The sequence below is a fragment of the Cavia porcellus genome, unplaced genomic scaffold (assembly GCF_034190915.1).
Source record: "Cavia porcellus strain 051 isolate PalLab524CR breed Dunkin Hartley unplaced genomic scaffold, mCavPor4.1 scaffold_11, whole genome shotgun sequence".
Lineage (NCBI taxonomy): Eukaryota > Metazoa > Chordata > Mammalia > Rodentia > Caviidae > Cavia > Cavia porcellus.
This window is the reverse complement of record NW_026947494.1, coordinates 29128330-29147519: the sequence shown is the minus strand read 5'-3', so window position 1 is coordinate 29147519 and position 19190 is coordinate 29128330. Positions and strand designations below refer to the sequence as shown.

The window sequence follows — 19190 nt, the reverse complement described above, 5'->3', positions numbered from 1 at the left end:
TGATAATACACGTAGTTTGACTGGTTTTGCTAAATACATATACCTACATAAGCCACATTCACATGAAGATACAGAATATCTGTATCACTCCACAAAATTTTGTCATACTCCTTTCCAAACAATCACACTACCAGAAGCAACCACATATCTGATTTCTACCGCAGTTAACTGTTTTCCTATCCTGAAAATAGGAACTTTACATTCTGATGTATAAGAATTCTTTTTACCTTTTTCACTTTTTCTCATGCATTTTGACATTTGTCCAAGTTGTTGCTTATACTTAGTTTATTTCATTTATTGCTAAGTAATATTCTATTATATGAATATACTATAATTTTGTTCTTGATTGTCTTATTTTTGATAGTGGAGGTGTTTCCAATTATGGATTAATTACATTAGGTTCATTATGGTCATAATTTTATTTCCATTAAATAATTACCTTCTAGTGGAATTTTGGAATCAAAGAACATATATTTAATTGTGAAGAAACTGCCAAAAGTTTACAAAGTGATTGTACCATTTTACTCTTTTCAATAATTTTTGAGAGCTTCCGTTACTCTCTATCTTTTATAAGGCTTGATATTATCTTTCATTTTAACAATCCTAGTAGGATATAGTGCTGTAGTCACCACTAATTTTCTTTTCATGGGCACAGACTAACACTAATTTGATCGTTTCCTATCATATGTATCTACCATCTCCACCCCATGCATTCCTTTTAGTGTATGTAAGGTAGTACATCTGTGTTTAGGAAAGTACTGATTCATTTTCCTATATTTCAGTTTTGTCTTTTGTTTCTTTCAGGAAACAAGCAATTGTTTCATTTTTGGCTACCCTTCCTCGTCTCACTCATATAATTTTCCTCCCATTCTTTTATGTCATAATGGCTATTTGTCACATTTATACATCAGTTGAGGATGAGAAATGTTTTTCTGAAATTATCAATAAGATGATATTTCAGCTCTCTTGTTTTGCAGTTTTTCCACTGTCTATGCTATTTATTTTTCGTGTTTACTCATTCAGGAATGAAAAAATCAATCTACTCAGATGTAATATTTGTGAACATTTAGCATGTTCAGTGTGTTCTTAAACCTGTTCAATATATGCTAGGCCATAAGATTTCCTGCCCACAGTTGGAGGGCAGAATGACATGTCCTAGTTCAATATTAGCTTCTAACAGGATGCCAAAGATGTGGCTTTCAGTACTGATAAACAGTGTGCTCTTCCTTCACTGCCTCTTCTCCTGCACACAAAATAGAGAACTTAAGCATCTCTCATTTGGGGGTGCCATTCTTTTAAAATTATTCCTTTCCAATATTTTGGGATATAGCAAAATGAGACTTTGTGCAACTTACTTACGATGCAAATGCCAATCAAGGTGTCTCAGTAGCAAGGCAAATATTAGACAGTGATGCTGCCAATATTAACACGATAGAAGTAAAACGACAAATGCTTGAGATGGTTGTTTCTCTCTATAAATCAACTCTCTTCTACATAATTTCTCAAAAGCATTTGCGAATTTCAGTCAGTTTTTGTTGGCTTGGGAAAAGTGTATACAGCAGAGATTACTGATGAATTCACTTATTTTCCTATTGCAATGTTGAGAAATAGTGATAATGGTTGCTAGTACCTTTTAGAGAGCCTAAAGTATTTCCAAGTCTCCTCGTTAGAAATAAGCTTGATATAGAAAGCAACACCTTTGTACTTTGTCTTTCCTTGTACAAGAAATTTCAGACAAAGTTTGACTTCCGAGTTCTTAAGCTCATGGTTTTGCTAGAGATTGGGGACATCCTCTCAACTCAATGATTTCTAAAATCTGTCTGCCTAGGATTTCAAATGTCCCCCAAAGGATCCTGGTACACACTAAGCCAAGCAAGCCCATCCATCAGGAACACTGTGTACTGTAAACTAGCACTGGCTTTGCCTCATTTCATAAAGATTCATTTGATGTAGTTATCAGTCATTCTTCAGTCATTCTAAAACCAAGAACATATCAGTGTATTACTGAGCCAGCCCAGCATGGCTGTCTGTATCAGCTCTGGTAAAAATGCCTCCTTTTTCCCTTGTCCAGCTAATTATTACTTCTCTGCGTTACTCTCTTGCTGCAAAGCAATGCTCACTATGCCTTTGCCACTCCAATATTGATTGTCAAGATGGTACCATAAAGTGAACACTTGAGCTTATTATATCTGTGCTTTATGCAGTTTCCCTTAATCACATAAATTGATTCAAGTTTTCGTCTATTCTATATAAGATAGCAAATACCACATTATTAAAGCACAGGAGGAAAGACAATCTACAGTAGATGGCTTTCTGCTTATACCTATATACTGCCTTTCCTTTGCAATGTGCTTCCAGGGGTCTTTTTTATTTCTTATTCCATTATTATAGAACTCAAAAAATGTTATTATTAGCCTCATGTTTTTTGGAACTGAAGACACTAAATTCAAACAGTGAAATAGCATGTGCTTGGCCACATGGTTAAGCAGCCAGACTAGGGCCTTGCCACTGATGCTCTAATAGATGCCAGCCATCATTCCTGTTCACTCTTCTGATCCATGGCTGCCTTTACAGTCCATGAAGGAGATCCAGGTCTGGAGGTAGATTTCACGAAACTTAAGTGATTTGCCCAAAGTTACACAATTCGGTAGAGACAAAGTTCAGATCTGTGTGTGAAGGCATAAAATTTGTTAGTGCATGTGATTATAGGAAAAATAATGCTTTTTGCAGAGTCCTGAGCAAAAAGAATGAAAAACTTACAGAGGTACTCTATAATGGAAAGATTTAAGTTTCAATTCTAAACCTGTCTCCATTTATCTATGTGGACCTTAGAAAATATGTTCACCTTTTGGCTGCTGGCTTCTTACAAAATTAATCCATTTTGGGGGGCATTATTTGTCATAGTATAGCCCAATTAGGCCAGGCATACATAGGTTCTCTCTAATCTCAAGTGCACTCTCTGAAGGTTCACCATTCTGATTGTTAGAATTTGGCTATCCCTCATGTAACACCTTGTATTGATGTTCTGGGCTCCCACCTTGGTCTTATATTTCTTTAGCGGTTACTGCACCATACTTAAGAAAAGCTTTATTCTTGAAGAATCTATCCATAGATTATATATACTTCCTTGTAATTTAAGAATTCATTAAATGAAATTAGGCTGCCCTTTATAGAGAGTATATTTTTGATAGTCCTGTTACTTGTTGCTGGGCAAAGCAAGAATAGTCAATAAAGCAGAGAGATAAAGTCTATGCCCTAAGGCTATTTAATATTCTGAGAATAACTAGCAACCTTACCTCTCTGTAGAGCAAACAGGATTTTCAGAGTGTAGAATCTGGAGCAGCTCTTGGCAAGACAGAATTAATTTGTTCTTATGTTCGAGGGGATGACAACCAAGAGAGATGCCGTTATACTATCACCTTAGTACTTCATATATGGGAAAAGTATATTAAATAAATTATTTTTAAAACTATTGATAGCCTTGTGAGGTATTTTTATCTCTATTTTTTAAAAGAAGAAAGGGTCTGGGAGATACACTCAGGATCTCAGACTAGGTAGGCTTCCTGTGCTCTTCCTGTCCCTCTGTGAATTCTATGTTACTGGAACAAGAAGACAGTTTTAAGGAGATACCTTTTGTATAGGAAGCACCGGAACATGAGTCACAAGGGCTTGAACAAGGAAATATGCTACCAAGAAATATATTTTTTATTTTCCAAAATTTGCACCCACACTTCGGCTGGGGCTGAACTGTGACTACCCAAATAGCTACTTTTTGACAATTCATTAAAGTCTTTGTTGTTTTTCTGTATTCAGTCAGTCCATTATTTGTAATGATGATATTATAGTTTTAGAATTTTTGAGGCATTGGAGTATAAATGTGACATCTATGAGGAATAAGGGAATGATAAAATTTTATGGAAACTGAAATTTGTTACACGTTAGTTTTAAGTCTCTTCCAGATTTGTGATTTCCTTATTTGAGAAAACCAAGATAGGTTACATTGTGATTATATTATTTACATAATACCTAGGTTTTATTAAAGTACTATAATGGTTAAACTGTAAAGTGAGAGAATATACTTTTGACTGAGACTTTTTTCAATTTTTGAGTTTTGAAGGAAAGTTTTTAAGAACGTTTTTAATTGTTTGCTTGAATTTCATCTTTAAGACAAATTTGTACCTATAAAAATGATTCCTTGAAAACTTTCTGTCATAACCAGAAGTGTAAGCGAGGATAATTATTTTTCTAAGCCATTAGAGTACCATGAAGTGGATCATAGCTCTTCTTTTCAGAAACTGGAACTTGTCTTTCTATCAAATAAGCTGTTTATCTTTCAGTCATAACCACTTTCACACCTAGCAGATTGTAAACTGAAAATATCCACAAAACTCTGTTGCCTGTCTAGAGGGAACAGGTAGAATCTGAATCAAACTCCATCCCTTCTCTCATCTGGATTTCCCTTTAGTTCTTTGTTTTGGGTTTTGTTGTGTTTTGCTTTTGGTTCTTGAGACAGGGTCTCACTCTGTAGTCCTGGTTGGCCTCAACCTTGTGATCCTCCTGCTTCAATCTCCCCAGTCCTGCTAATGTTGGGATTACAGTTATACACCAGCATGCCATGTTGCTAAAGTTTTTGTTTGTATGCTCAAGAAAAAGCCACTGACTTGCGACATGGATGACTCTCTGTAACATATTACAGAGTTTGAAAAGACTAGGGCCACATTTTTATGTATTTCTATGCTTCAGCACAACATGCTCCTGTCTAGGAACCCTGATTTCCCTGGAGCCACTGTCTGAGCACCTAAAATCCAGCCTGGAGGGAGAGCCAGTGCCACAGGTCGATGACATCTGCTCAGTTCCTTTAAACTTGATTGCTGATGTTGTGCCACTAGAGAGCAAAAGTCACACATGGACACATCAGCTGGTTTCAGCCTTCTTATAAGCAGATCATCAGACTGAAGGAAACTTACCTAAGTGGTGTTTGAGGATGCATGTCTGAGACACTGTCAAAGCTGCTGTGAACACAGTTGGAGGGGCTGATGCAGTGACCTAAACTGGGGAGGCAAGCTGCCCTCTTCGGCAATAAAGAAGGGATGGGGACATGAAGAAAGAGAGAACAAAAACCAAAAGGTAAAACAGAAACAAATTAGGAAACTAAAAGATATTTCTTCCAGCAGCCAAAATATTTTTCTGTTTAGAGAACTAGTATCTCTTCCTTAACCACAAATAACAAAAAAATAAAATTAGATTAAGTAGCCAATTTACCAAATAGCAAAGACAAAGAAATTAGGGTCAGGAATTTATACTCTTATGTCTGAGGAAAAGGAGAAGCAAAGAAAAGATAGTGGAGAGAAGAGAATCCTATCAGTCTCTTGCAGAAATGTGCCTTTTGTCCAGTGCTGAGGACTGCAGCTCTGCAATCCCTTGGACCTGAGGGAGTGCTCTGCAAAATCAAGGGCACATTGTAATACAATGTTGTGTTTATTCTGGCAAGCATAAGATGACTTTGTCAGGTGATCTTGTGATAGGCCCAGAGCTAGCACCATTGGAGCTAATAAAGAGAATCTTCCCAGAGCAAGACTTCTTGGTCTTCTGCCATCAGGGCTACATGGGAGGAGGAGTTGCAGAGTGTCTGCAACTTGATGTTTTATACCAAGAATGATCAGAAATGAAGCTTCATGGTAGAAGGAATGGAAGGGCTGGCTGGAGATAGGGTCCCATCAGCTTCCAGAATATACCATACCCTTCCTGCTTCCCTTCGGTGGAGGCAGGGATCCAAGGCACACTCACTCTAGCCAGGATAAGTGTCATTCCTTCAGCTAGCCAAGCTAACCACCTTCATACTATTGCTTGTTCCAAGAAGTATCTTCAGCAGCGCTGCTGATCCAAGGTGGCATACCTACCTGGGAAGGAAACCCTGAAATTTTGCCTCCTTGACACTTTGCCCCAGCCCACTGTTTTACTGAGCACCAGTCACAGGTAATGGAGACTTCCCTGAAGGAGCAGGTTTCAGCAACAGGTCTGGGGGGATGGCACTAGGCTAGTTGACTGGATTAGCTTCAGCTTTCTCCAAGATTTAAGATCTTCGGTCTTTATATGTATCCCCAGGGATTGAAAAGGAGATGAGACTGCCTTGAGTGACACAAGTTGAGTAGATAAGCAATGGTGTCTATGCAAACCCATTCGGCTGAGTCATTCACCTGAGTCCCAGTGGAGGGGTTACCCCTCCAACCTCCATCTTGGATCTCAGCAAGAAAGACGCCTTCCCATAGGAAATCCCAGAAGTTAGATTGGGGAAACAGACATAAAAGGATGGCTTGTCCTCATGCTTCATTAATGTTGAAGTGGGGATTATAGTTTCAAACAATCCTAGTGAGCCTGTGGGTCTCCCTCTGCGATACCAGAGTCACTTTCCCCCTTGCCACTTGTGATTTAATTTCTTACTATGGCATACATTCTTATCAAACTGATTCACTTTGAAGTTTTAAAAATATTGCGTTAAAGAGAATTACAGGCCAATCTCCCTAATGAACATAGAGGCAAAAATCCTCAATAAAATACGGGCAAACAGAATGCAGCAAGTCATCAAGAAACTTATATACCATGACCAAGTGGGATTCATCCCCGGAATGCAGAAGTGGTTTAACATATAAAAATCAATAACCATATCAATAGGGCCAAAGAAAAGCATCACATGATCATTTCAATAGATGCAGAAAAAAAACTTCTGATAAGGGCTTGGGAATTTAGCTCAGTGGCTTAAGCACCTGCCTGGTAAGCCTGAGGTCATGAGTTCGATCCCCGGCACCCCCCCAAAAAAAACCTTCTGATAAAGTTTTTTTACTCATTCATGATATGATCCCTATGGAATATCAGAATAGATGAGCTTTACCTTAATCTGAAAGCCATCTATGACAAACCAGCAACCAACACTATATTAAGTGGTCAAAAACTGAAAGCTTTTGCTCCTGAATCAGGAACAAGACAAGAATATCCATTATCACCACTCCTATTCAATATAGTTCTGGAAACATCAGCCAAAGCAATTAGACAAGAGATTTCTTTTTTCTCTAAAAAACGAAATCAAAGAGAATCTCAGAAAATGGAAAGACATTCCTTGTTCATGCATAGGAAGAACAAACATTATGAAAATGACCATTCTCCCAAAATTGTTATACAGACTGAATGCAATTCCAATCAAAATATCATCAAAACACCTCACAGACCTAGAGAAAATATTCCTGAAATTCATCTGGCCTAGAATAGCCAAAGCAATTCTGGACAATAAAGGCAAGGCAGGATGCATCACAATCCCTGACTTGAAATTATACTACAAAGCTACTATGATAAAATCAGCATGGTATTATAATAAAAACAGACATAAATATCAATGGAATATATTAGAAGATATGACCACAACTACAAACACAGTCAGCTGTCTAATCTTTGAGAAAGGAGCCAAACATGGTCACTGAAAAAAAGATAACCTTTTTAATTGTGGTACTGGAAAAACTGGCTCTCCATATGCCAAAAACTAAAACTAAAACAACTTACCACCATGCACTAAACTAAAGTCAAAATGGATCAAAAATCTAAATATTAAAACAGAAATACTAAATCTGCTGAAAGACAAAGTAGGTAGAACTCTCAAAGGCATAGAGGTAGGCAGAGAATTTATCAACAAAATCAAATTGCATAGGAAATACTTCCCAGATTCAACAACTGGGAACTTGTCTTATTAAATTTTTTTTCATGTCAAAATTAATCTCTAACAGAGTGAAAAGAAAACTCATAAATTGGGGGAAAAAATTCTCAGTCAACTGTCCCTCAGACAAAGGACTTCTATTTAGAATATATAAAGAATTTTTAAAAATCAAACTCCCAAAATTCAAAGGCCCAATCCAAAAATGGGCATGTGTGATGAATACACAGTTCTCAGATGAAGAAATGCAAATGGAAAATAAATACATAAAAAAGTTCAACATTATTGATCATTAGAGAAATGTAAATTAAAATAGCACTGAGATTCATCTCACTCCAGAAAGAATAACTAAGATAAAGAAAACTACCAATGACAAACGCTGGATTGACTGTGAGGAAAAAGAAACTCTCCTGCACTGTTGGTGGGAGTGTACACTGGTGCAATCACTGTGGAAATCAGTCTGAAGGTTTCTCAAAAAGCTAGGATCGGAAGTCCCATTTGACCCAGCTATTCCACTTCTAGGCATATTCCCAGAAGAATTGAAAACATCATACCACAGTGATATATGTGCACCTATATTTATAGCAACATAAAAAAATGTTGGGATTAAGAGGAAGTGATTTCAAGGTATCTGTACATTTCTGTCCTAAAATAGGTTAAATATTGTATTCCACCAAAATTCATGGTGAAATATTAATTCCAATATGAAGGAGACATTAGGAAAGTGATTAAGTCATTTGAGTGAGATCTCACAAATGGAATTAATGTCCCAGTGAAAGAGCTACACATCTCTTTCTGCCATCTAAAGACACAAGAGTCAGCAATCTCAACCCAGGACCCTCATCAGTTTCTTCATCTTCTGGGAATATGCTGGCACCCTGATTTCAGACTTTTGACCTCTCTAACTATGAGAAATAAATTTCTATTGTTTGTAACTCACACAGCTTATGGTATTTTATTATAGTAGCCTAAACTAGGACACCCCTGAAACTCTTTTGGGGAAGTTCTTGCCTCGCCTTCCCTGAGTGAGCCTGCACACCTACTGGAGAACCTGCTTGTGTCTGGGTTAGTACCTGGTCCCTGTGGGAGCTGCAGCCTTCCGTGCTGCATAGCAACCCTCATGTGGTCCAGTGAAAGACAGGAAGATTTCGGCAGGAACCATTTTCCTACTGGCTGAGGACAGCTTTTGCTAGAGACTAGTTTCCTGTTCTGCTTGAGCTCACTGAGGTCTTGATCTGCTCATGGCTTTACATTTACTGACTTTGGTGTCCTGGTTTACGCCATGGCTTTTTCTCATGCAAAACTCTTTGCCATCAGACAAAAAAGATCAAGACCAAACCAGTCTCATATTTCAGAGGGTGGTTTTGTAAGTGCTTCCAACTAAGGCAGCCATGGGCAGCCTTCTGAAAGGAGCAACAGCATTTCTCCCAAATGCCATTTTGGTGGCCAGAACATGGACAACTAGAATACCGTGGGCGTTTATATTCTGATGAGCAAACCCCAGTTGATTTCTTTCCTGTGTTTCTCTAAACAAACCAGGTAATTGCTAAATTACTGCACATACCTGCCCCCTTTAAAATACACAGAGCCATCCGACCAGGACTGTGACAGTTTACCATGCCCTGGGCATGTCGGGGAGGAGGCAGAAGAGACTGTTCCACCCTCAATACTAACACCTCCACTCCCTGCCTTGTTGCAGGCAGGATAAACTTCAAAGTGATGTAGGAAGGAGGGGCCAGTGATCACTGAGAAAAGAGTGTGTTTTCCAGCAGCCTGGGAAGAAATCATCCTGAGGTTATTATCCAGACATTCACTCTCCCAGCATTTAGTGAATATCTCTCATGTGTCAGGTCAGGGTTCTAAAGATACAAAGGTGAATGGCAACACTGCACAAAGCCTGAGGAATCAGGAGTCCAGGATAAGACTCAGTGAAGGGCCTGTGCTCAGGGAAGGTATCTTTTGGCCCCAGTTAGCCCTCACTGCGGTAGGGGAAGGCTCCTCCCCTTGCTGGTTTCTCCTGGTGGGACCGAGGGATGAAGTGTGCTGAGCTAGGGTGCAAGGAGGTGCTTATTCTCACAGGAGCCAGGCTTTGGAGAGCTCCTTCAATAGTCCCAATTGACTTTCAAGATCCCCAAATGTGCTTGCCATTGTGCAAGCCCCCTTTGTCCATGTATGTCCAGATTCTGAGCGAGCAAATAACCCATACATGAGAAATTTCAAGAAAATAGGATCTTTTTTATCCCCATCCCTTTATTTCCTCTTTTCATTCTCTTTGCTTTTATCTTGCCACACAAACTATGCCTAGAAAGACTAATGTCTCCTCCTCACCCAGAAGACTGAGCCTGAGTTCTCATTTTGTACTTTCGTGAAGTGTAGGTTGACTGCAGGGCTGTCAGGATAAATTATTCTATCAGCCCATATTTATCAGAATCTATAATCATCAAGATTAATAGATTACTTTTCTCAGAAACCTGAAAATTAATATTTTTCTTCAACATTAGTTTTCATTTTTCTGTTCGGTGCCTGTTAAAAACTAAAATCCTTTCCCACCTCTGCTACCTACTATGTGAGCAAGCCTTCTCTAAATCCCAAGCCCTAGCGCTAGGACCACTTGACATAGAATGTGTCCTCATGTTTTCTAGCAAATCATTGTCTTGTCTTGATCCCAAAGTGAGCACTAATAAAAATCCGTACTTTAATATACTATCAATCATTAACAACGGCCTGCACCTTTCACCAGGTTGTGAAGGATGATTAGGTAGGGCCATAGGGTTCACATTCTCAGGGTAGGAAGTGCAGAGGAGAATTCACTTGCCTTCAGGACTCCTAACCAAGATGTGCCAAGCTCCAGCCAGACCTGTTGATGAGATCACAGACCATAGGAAGGCCACAGGTGAGAGATGTGGGGCACCTTCAATTTCTCTGTCCATGCTTATTCTCTTGCATATTTCCCATCTGGCATTGGAAATGGGCAACAGTGAGGAAGGACTAGGATGCCACAGGTGGCAAAAGGGTCTATGGGCTGATTCAGGTTTTGACAAGAGCTAAGCAAGGAGATACCTCATTAACTTTGTGAGGCCTGTGAGAAAGCTTCTTCAAGACACTGGAAGTTCCAGAGAGAAAGTGTGGGTCAAACCATGAAGCAAAGAGCAGTGCAGTAACAGCACATGGATCTCAGAGCAGAGCAGCCCACGGAAAGGGGAAGAGACAGTGAGTGACAGGGAAGCTGTGTTGGTTTGGAGTTGAGAACATCTCCAGATGTTACCAGAAGGCAAAGAACGGTCAGACAACGACCTCTAAAAAGCCACTGAAGCCTATGCCAGAGGTCTGAGAGATTTAGACTGATTTTTAACAGTTCTTTTTGTGTGTGATAGTCTTGGGTTTACAGAAAAGGTGCTCATAAAACACTGAAAGGCCCCATATAACCCACTCTACATCTCTCGGTTTCCTCTGTTATTAACATCTTGCATTCATGCAGTATATTTTTCATGATACACCAGTGCTGATGTATTAACTAAAGTGTATCATTTATATTTGTGTTTATCATTTGTGTTGTTACATTCTACAGGTTTTAACAAATGCATGACAGCATGTACCAATCATTACAGTCTCATACAAAATCATTTCATTGCCCTAAAAATCCCATGTCTCATCCTTCTTTCCTTCCCCCAAATTCGCGACAACCACTGATATTTGTTTTCTATCTATATGATTTTTGCCTCTTCTAAAATGTCATGTAGATGGAATCCTGCAGAACATACTCTTTAACATAACCCTTCTTTCATTTAGCTTTCAAGTTTCCTCCATGTCTTTCTGTTGCTTGATAGCTTATCTCTTTTTATCACTGAGCAATATAAAATTATATGAATGTACCATAATCCAGTAGGGCAGATGTTTCAACAACAGGCAGAAACAATGAAAAAGGTAGATGAAGAGAAAGTAGCAAGGGACATAGGACGTGATAGTGAGAACAAGGGAGATTTTAAAGAAGTAGGAAAACATGCTACTGGGCACAAAGCTCTAAACACAAGGCATGCTACTGTGGTCAATGCTCAGTGAGAGAAGCCAGCTGCTCATCGATGTCTGCCAACCTTTCTCTGCTGCTGTAGATGAAACAATAACCACATTGGCTTCCTTAAGAAAAGCCAGCACATCATAGACATCCAAAATACTTTTTAAACCAACAAAACCTCCAGTGCTCTTTTCTGAAAACCAAGGTCTCCAGATATCAGAAAATTACTGACTCAGAAGCCCTTGAGGCTTTTACCCTGCGCAGGTCAGAGAAGCGAGCTTGTCTGCGTACCTCTATGCCTGAAGTCCATGACTACTACTCTTTATACCTCTCTGCTCTTGACTTGTACAAAGCTTTGTGGACAGAACTCAAGCCCTCCTCTTTCAACCCAGTCATAAGCCAAGAAAATTAGTGTAAACTCCATGGGCCAAAGAGTAAATAAGGTGATCTGTGTGTGAAGAGACAGCTACGAGAGGAAGGGGAGCCAGCTGCACTTGCCAGATGTTCATATTTTTGAGGAAATAGTATGTAACACTAACAATAGTCAACATGCATTGATGTGGAGCCCAGTATGAGGGATGCAGCTAACGATCTGGGTGGAAGAGGAAGGCTTCCTGAGGAATCTCATAAATCACCAAAAAGTTTCAAGACCAAAAATAGTCCATTAGTTACAATTTATTAGTTCCATAGATTCTTTGCAAAAGATCTAATCACCTGGACCTGTGTTTTGGCTCAAGGTCATTGTTTAAAATCTTTTCTAGGGGATAGTAGTGCTGTTACTCAATACTCCAATAACACTGCATGACGAAAGGATGAATGAGAACAGTAAAATGATAGGGTATTTTTCTTGGGGTCTGTTCATATCCTACCCATATCTGTGCTCACATGAGTTACATAGTCAGCACAAGGCTAGAGAGTTCACAAAAATGTCTAATGCAAGAGAAAGGAATTGGAGGCTGCTTCGCTAAAGGCTGTTCGGCAGAGTTCATCCAAAGACAGACACCTTGCTCCTTTCCCCATTTATGATTACATAAAAAAGGAAACTTAAGGTTACTATAAGCAGTTAATTGCATACAAGTGTTAGAAGAGACACCGGGATGCTAAGGAGTAGCTGCTCCCCATCTTGAAGCTTCCTGAATGGTACTCCCTGAAGGAAAGCATGTGTGTGGGAAGGAGGACCCATGGTGACTTTGTGTGCTCCCAGTGTGCAAGTATAGAGCTCTTCAAATCACAGAATAGTAGAAGTAGCCCAAATGATTTACACATAGTTGGAAATTCAAGTAGAGGAGAGTCAGATTTGGATCTTAGCACAGCATAAGCCTTGGGGCAGCTGGTCTTTCCTAATGTTTCACCATCTGGAAGTTTGGGCACCTTGTCAGTCTCTGGGGGCATTTCTTGCACAAATGAGCCCCATCTCTAGAGAAAAACATGAACTTAGCATTAATTCTCTGTGTCTGGGCTGAGGCTGGAGCTCACTGGAAGAGTAATTATCTAGAATGTGCCAAGCCTTGGTTCAAATTCCAGCATCATGAGATACAGAAGTGCTTATAGACAAAAATCACTGTGAGGAAAAATACAGAATCTGAGTCCCACAAGAATCTGTTTTCATGGAACATCTGCTAATTGGGTGCTAATCAGAATAGAATTTACATCTCATTTTCTTGGTCATTAGACTCCATGCATGAAACTTCAGGGCAAAGTCCACCATTTGATAGAAGAGGAAAGAGAAGTCCAATCTCTGGCCCATGTGACTCTGTCTTGGGAATGTGACTCAGTCACCATACAAATCCTCTCTCTCTCTCTCTCTCTCTCTCTCTCTGCCCTCTCCCATCCACACCTTTTCTCTGGCTTTTCAGAATCCTTAAGATATAGCTCTTTATATCCCAATCTATGCTCTTTCTTTTCACCCTGCCCTATATTCTCCAGCCATAGACACTAAAGCTCATTTAAATATATACTCATAAGAAAAGTAAAATCTCTGTGAAGGACTTGAGGTCCCCAGGAAAATGAGAGAGGAAAAATGCTGAGACTGATGCTAGATCTCACAAAGAGCCCTGTATTTCGATTGATATTAAAGGATAGGCACTTATGACAGAATGTAAAGCTGTGTGTTTTCGGCATAATCTTAACCTGTAGGTCATTTATTAGCTCATATATTTTCTCCATATATAACAAAATAGGGCTTAGCAATATAAACACAGATGAAGCATGGTCCTTGTTCCAATAAACTGCTCGGGGAGACAGGCCAAAGTGTCAGCAGTGGTGCTAAGCAAGTGTGATGAATTCTATGATCTCCTAGGGACACTAAGGCCAGAGACTGCATGAGAGATCCCAGAAGCCAACTGTATTGAACTGGAAAGAACTCAGGACTAAAGTTGAAGGTGAGGTTAGAAGGAGAAAGGCTCTTGGTAGCATGTTCCTGGAGGAGGGAGCTCATTGCAAGGGCAGAAGCCCTGAGGAAGCTTGGTGGCATCTAGAAAACTAGAGTTCAAAATCCGCACCATTAAATATTTGGTCTCTGGGAAAGTGACACTATGCAACCAGCCAAGATGGACATTGAGGAGGTTAGAAGCTGGAAGCTATGGAAGACTGTGGGAAAATTACATGCAGGAGGAAGGTATAATCAGATTTGCTTGCAAACAGACAGTTCTGGTTGAAACATGGAGATAAATTTGGAGGAGGTAAGACAAAAGACATTCAGAACATTTTAAGAGGGTATCACGGTAAAATAGATTGGAAATGATTCTCCTTAGTAGTTTCTCTAGCTCCATATCTAACTTCTTGGTAGAGAAGAGAGCATACTGATTGAGGAAGCTTTATAAAACCAACTCACTCATTAATTATATCATCTCTGTGCTACTGGTGACCTTAAAGACTTTGTCTTACTGTCACCATCATGTAAGATCACCACTGTATAAATATTTCCTCCTGATAAAACCAGCTATCCAACCAGTATCCATACCTGCTTCTCATAGTCTGTGCCCATTGCCTGGCTCAGCATCCAGGGGCCTGGCATCTCCCCAAAGCTCTGCTTAGGAAGAAGTCTCCTCTTTGATTACAAATAAACCTGGACAAGTGCACAACTGTCCAGATACTCATTCTAGAACAGGACATCAGAATACAATAAGTTCCTCAGGAAAGGTCACAGGCCACACAGTGGTTTCATTACCAAAGTCTGTGCTCTTCATTTCAGAAGAGCATTCTATTAGCTACCAAGGTATAATTATTTTTAAATACTGTATTCACAAGCCTGCCATTTGTTAACTATGTGACATTGGTTGGGGAAAAGTTCTTAACTGTTCTGTAATTTGAGTTCCCAATGAAGTATGGAACAACTTTTATTAATCTGTTGGGGTTTTCATAACAAACAGTAAAATGTATGGCCTCACAGTTCTAAAGACCAGAGAGATACAGCCAGGGTGTCAGAAAAGTTATTGATCTTCTGGAGTCTGAGGAGAATCTATTCCATGTTTCTCTCTTAGTTTCTGGAACTTTGCTGACAATCTTTGACCCTCTAGCTTATAGACAAATTACCCTAATCCTGTCCTTCATCTTCACATGGCATCTTCCTTGTGTATCTGTCTAGATTCCCCTTTTTTTATCAGGACATAAGTCATATTGGGGATTAAGGTCCACTCTACTGACCTGATCTTAATTAATTACATCTGTCTACAGTTTGCTAATTTCTAATTCAGGTTCCATTCCAAAAGGACTTCAATTTATGCATGGGCAAATAGGAGAGTACAGTTTAATCCAAGTACCACCTATCAGAGTTTTTAATAAGAATTAAGTTATTTAACTCTTTTAAAGTACTTGCAATGCAGCCTAGCACTTAGAAAGCTCTCAGTAAATATTATGCTATGCCATATTTAAATAAAATGCTCTCAAGATAGCAGAATGTAATGAGATTCCTCTGACTTTATGGCTTGGAGGGTTTTTAATTGGTCACGAGATTATTTGAAATACTCTGTGCAAAAGGTACAGAATAAGAAGGGGTAAATGCAGTGACATCTCCCTTTCCTTCTTTTCCCCATAATTATGTACTATATAGTGAAACTAGCCCCAGCAGAGAAAAAGAGCTGCTATTTCTTTTAGAGAGGGAACCAGTGAAGACCCTATCCTCCTGATGAGCCCACAAACAAGCTTCTGCATTTCTGTGGCTCACCCACATGGGCCAGGAAAGGGCCACCCTGACAAGCTCAGCAGACTATGTTCTGGACAGGTGGATCCCAGGCTGCCTTGGGAAGCAAGTGACATAATTTAAGGTGTTTGCTTACCCCAGATCACCTTATAGTTAGCCCTTGCAAAAATACATTGTGTTGGGGGCTGGGGACTTAGCTCAATGGTACAAGTGCCTGCCTAGCAAGTGTGAGGTCATGAGTTCAATCCCTGGTACCAAAAAATATATATATATTTTATGTGTGTGTGTGTGTGTGTGTGTGTGTGTGTGTGTGTGTGTGTGTATGGTTTCTACCACTGAGCTACATCTCTAATCTTTCCTAAGGTTGCCAAGGCTGGCCTTGAATTTATAACACTCCTGCCTCTGCCTCCTCAATTGTTTTGCTTATGGTCAGGTGCCATCACATGTGGTTCAGTGTACTCTTTTTCAATGGGTGAGATTTTTAAGCAAGAATACATTTCATAATTGATACTAGATATTAAGTGCTGGAGAGTGGAGTAAAATGAATTAGCTAAGGGTACTCTACTACATGTTGTGAAGGGGGAAGCTGCCTCAGAGCTCTCAGTGAGCTATTTTTATCCAGTATCCTGCCTGCCATCTCCCTGCTCTTGTAATTATAAGTTTAAAGGGTCAGGCACAGCAGAACACAGGCTAACAAGTGGCGCCAGAATTTCTTAGTGTTTTGAGGACAAGTCACCTCTTCTGGGTAAACTGAGGCTTCAATCCTGCTTCTGGGTAAAGATAAATCCTTCAAAATGTCTCTAAGTAAATACATATTAAGTTCTAGTCTAAATGGTTTTGCAGCACAAACCATTATAATAGTGAGTTTGGTTGACCTTCAGGTCAATGACACCCTGGGGACAATACTGACCTTTGTTGTTGCAGTAGACATGCCAGCCACAGTGAAAATTTGAATTTTTCTGGGAAAGTAAAGAGAAATAGGTGCCATTAATATAAAAGATACATTGTATTCATTCCAATGTATTTATTTCAGTGTATAATAATATAATTGTGAATGAAATATTTCCCATCCCTCATGTCCTATGATGCTTTTGAAATTCAGCCTATATTTCACACTGACAGCAGATTTCAGTGGGGACACAATGCATTTTCAATGCTCTAGAGTCACATGTAGGAAGAGCTGCCATCCAGGATAGTATTACAGGGATAAGCCTACCAAGAGTTTATCATGTTGTGAGCTCTGTGGCCTGTGAGAATTCTTTCAACCCTGATATTTGATGAATCAGAGCGTTAACATGCATAGAACACTTTCATGCACCATGTATTCTAAACAGAGACAGATGCAGCAGATGCAGATGGGTGGGTGCTCCTCCCTCCCATCCCTCACCACAAGCATTCAATAGGCTGGTCTCAGGCAAAGTCACCTGGTCAGAGTTGGATACAACTCCTGTGGTCCTTTGCCAAGCTGTCCTTTCTATTTCTCAGCAGTGGGTATATTAAATACAAGCTCCACCTTCCTTGATGTGACTGCTCCTAATCTTCCCTAGTTCCAGAGTGAATTATTAACAACCAAACTAAGTCATAGTGAGCCAGGAGTTAAGTCTTATTGTAGACTATGTGCTTTCCAGATATACATGCCCGAGAGGACTTTGACCTCATTGGGTTCACCTAGCTCCAGAGCATTGGAATGCATAAACACAGACCTATGATTTTATTAGAAAAGATGCAAGACTAAAGCTTGGAAACTAACCTTAAGAACCTAAATCCATGTAGAAACTTTTCTTCAGAACGTGAACTTTACTATTTGATCTCTCAATCAAACAAAGGATTTCAGAGTATAATGTCACATTACTTAAAAGGAACTGGAGAAATGTGGAGTGACAGGGGATCTTAAAAAGACTTACAATCATGCCATAAAATAGTCCTCAAGGATGATAAGCTCTTAGGAGATTTGATTTACTAACTACACAGATCCACCATGAAATTAACATATCTTGGAATTTAGGTTGAAATGGAAGTGGGAATTGATTTTTCCCTTCTTGGTGTATGGATGAGGCATCTGAAATAAACAGAAGAAATAAAGTGAGAGAGAAAAACTAACAACTTATAGGCCAGTTTGATTCCTAGATTAGGAGAGCTGGACACCAAAAAATACCCTACAACATACAAGAACTGTTTCTCTGAAGTCATTCTAGTAGTTCCCTGAAGTTTTGTGGATGCAGAACAACTTTCCTTCATTGTGAACTTTGCCCCAAAATCATGCCAAAATATCATCCTTCTAAACTAATAACACCTGCATTTGTTGAGCATATGTGTGGAATTATGCTAAACTTGACTATTGTGTTTCCTCAGTGTAATGGGGAGATGACTTCCCTCATGGATCCTCCTGTTATTTGAAAGATTGAATAAATATATGTAAAATGCCTAGAATTCCACCACCCCATCTTACCTAGAGCTTTGATGAATCCCTATTTTGTCCACCAGGACCATACCCGGTAAGGAAGGGAAAAGGATAAGGTACAGGCAAGGTTGTCCTGACAAATAGACATGGTAGGAGAGGATCTATGTGGTATAGTGGCCGCCTTGACCTTGACTGTGACACATTTAATCAATCTACTCTACCAAGACTGTTTGTTGATTCACTTGTTATCTTAAAAGTTTAGGAGCCCCTTATGCTTCTAGAAGATAACCTTTTAATCAGCAATTCTTTTAAACAGTCATTTAAAAGAGCAAGCTCTCACAGGTAAGGGCACAACCTTCTGATATCTTAGAATTCTGTCTGTAAGTAGAGATGGTTATTTGGCATGTACTCCTATCCATTCTAGAATAATTTTTCTGTAAAACTAAATGTAAGTCATCTTTAGGTGCAATTTTTCAGTTGAGAAAAATATTTTGAACACTCTTAGGCTCTGAGTGACTGACTTGGCAGAAGAAGATGGAGAGGTTCTTTAAATATAGCCAGCATGTGGCAACGTTCTCATGGGTATCTCAGTACATAGCCCTGAGATACCTCTCCCCAGTTGTGGATTGCTTAAATCGGAGCTACCACATGTTCCCATGGGTATCTACAGCTGGTTGGAGTGAACTCACACAAGGTCAGGATTCTCTTTGAACTCTCTGGCTCTTCACTCAATGTGAACTAAAGGGGAAAATATCTGGCACCTTGGGACTCCAGGATCCCCTAGGCCAGATGATGCCAAGAACAAACAGCTAATGTGATTTCATTCCTTTAAATTAGACATTATTTTAAGATGCTAAGAACTGTCTGTTCCATTACTGTGTTCAGTGGCACAATTCAGTACTTGGGTACACTATGTATGCTAACCATCCACACATAT

The 19190-nt window shown here is 39.5% G+C and overlaps 1 protein-coding gene across 3 annotated transcripts in view; it reads left to right on the top strand.

The window, feature by feature from the left end:
* Window positions 1-19190, top strand: part of Prlr (prolactin receptor) — a 159462-nt gene that overhangs the window by 27053 nt on the left and 113219 nt on the right. Inside the window, exon 1 of one of the 3 annotated variants that reach the window (XM_063258059.1) lies at window positions 10467-10592. The exons of the other annotated variants lie outside the window; for them this stretch is intronic. The gene's annotated coding sequence lies outside the window, so the exon portion shown is untranslated. Of the gene's footprint in view, window positions 1-10466; window positions 10593-19190 lie in introns of those variants that run through there. 3 annotated transcript variants of the gene reach the window in all.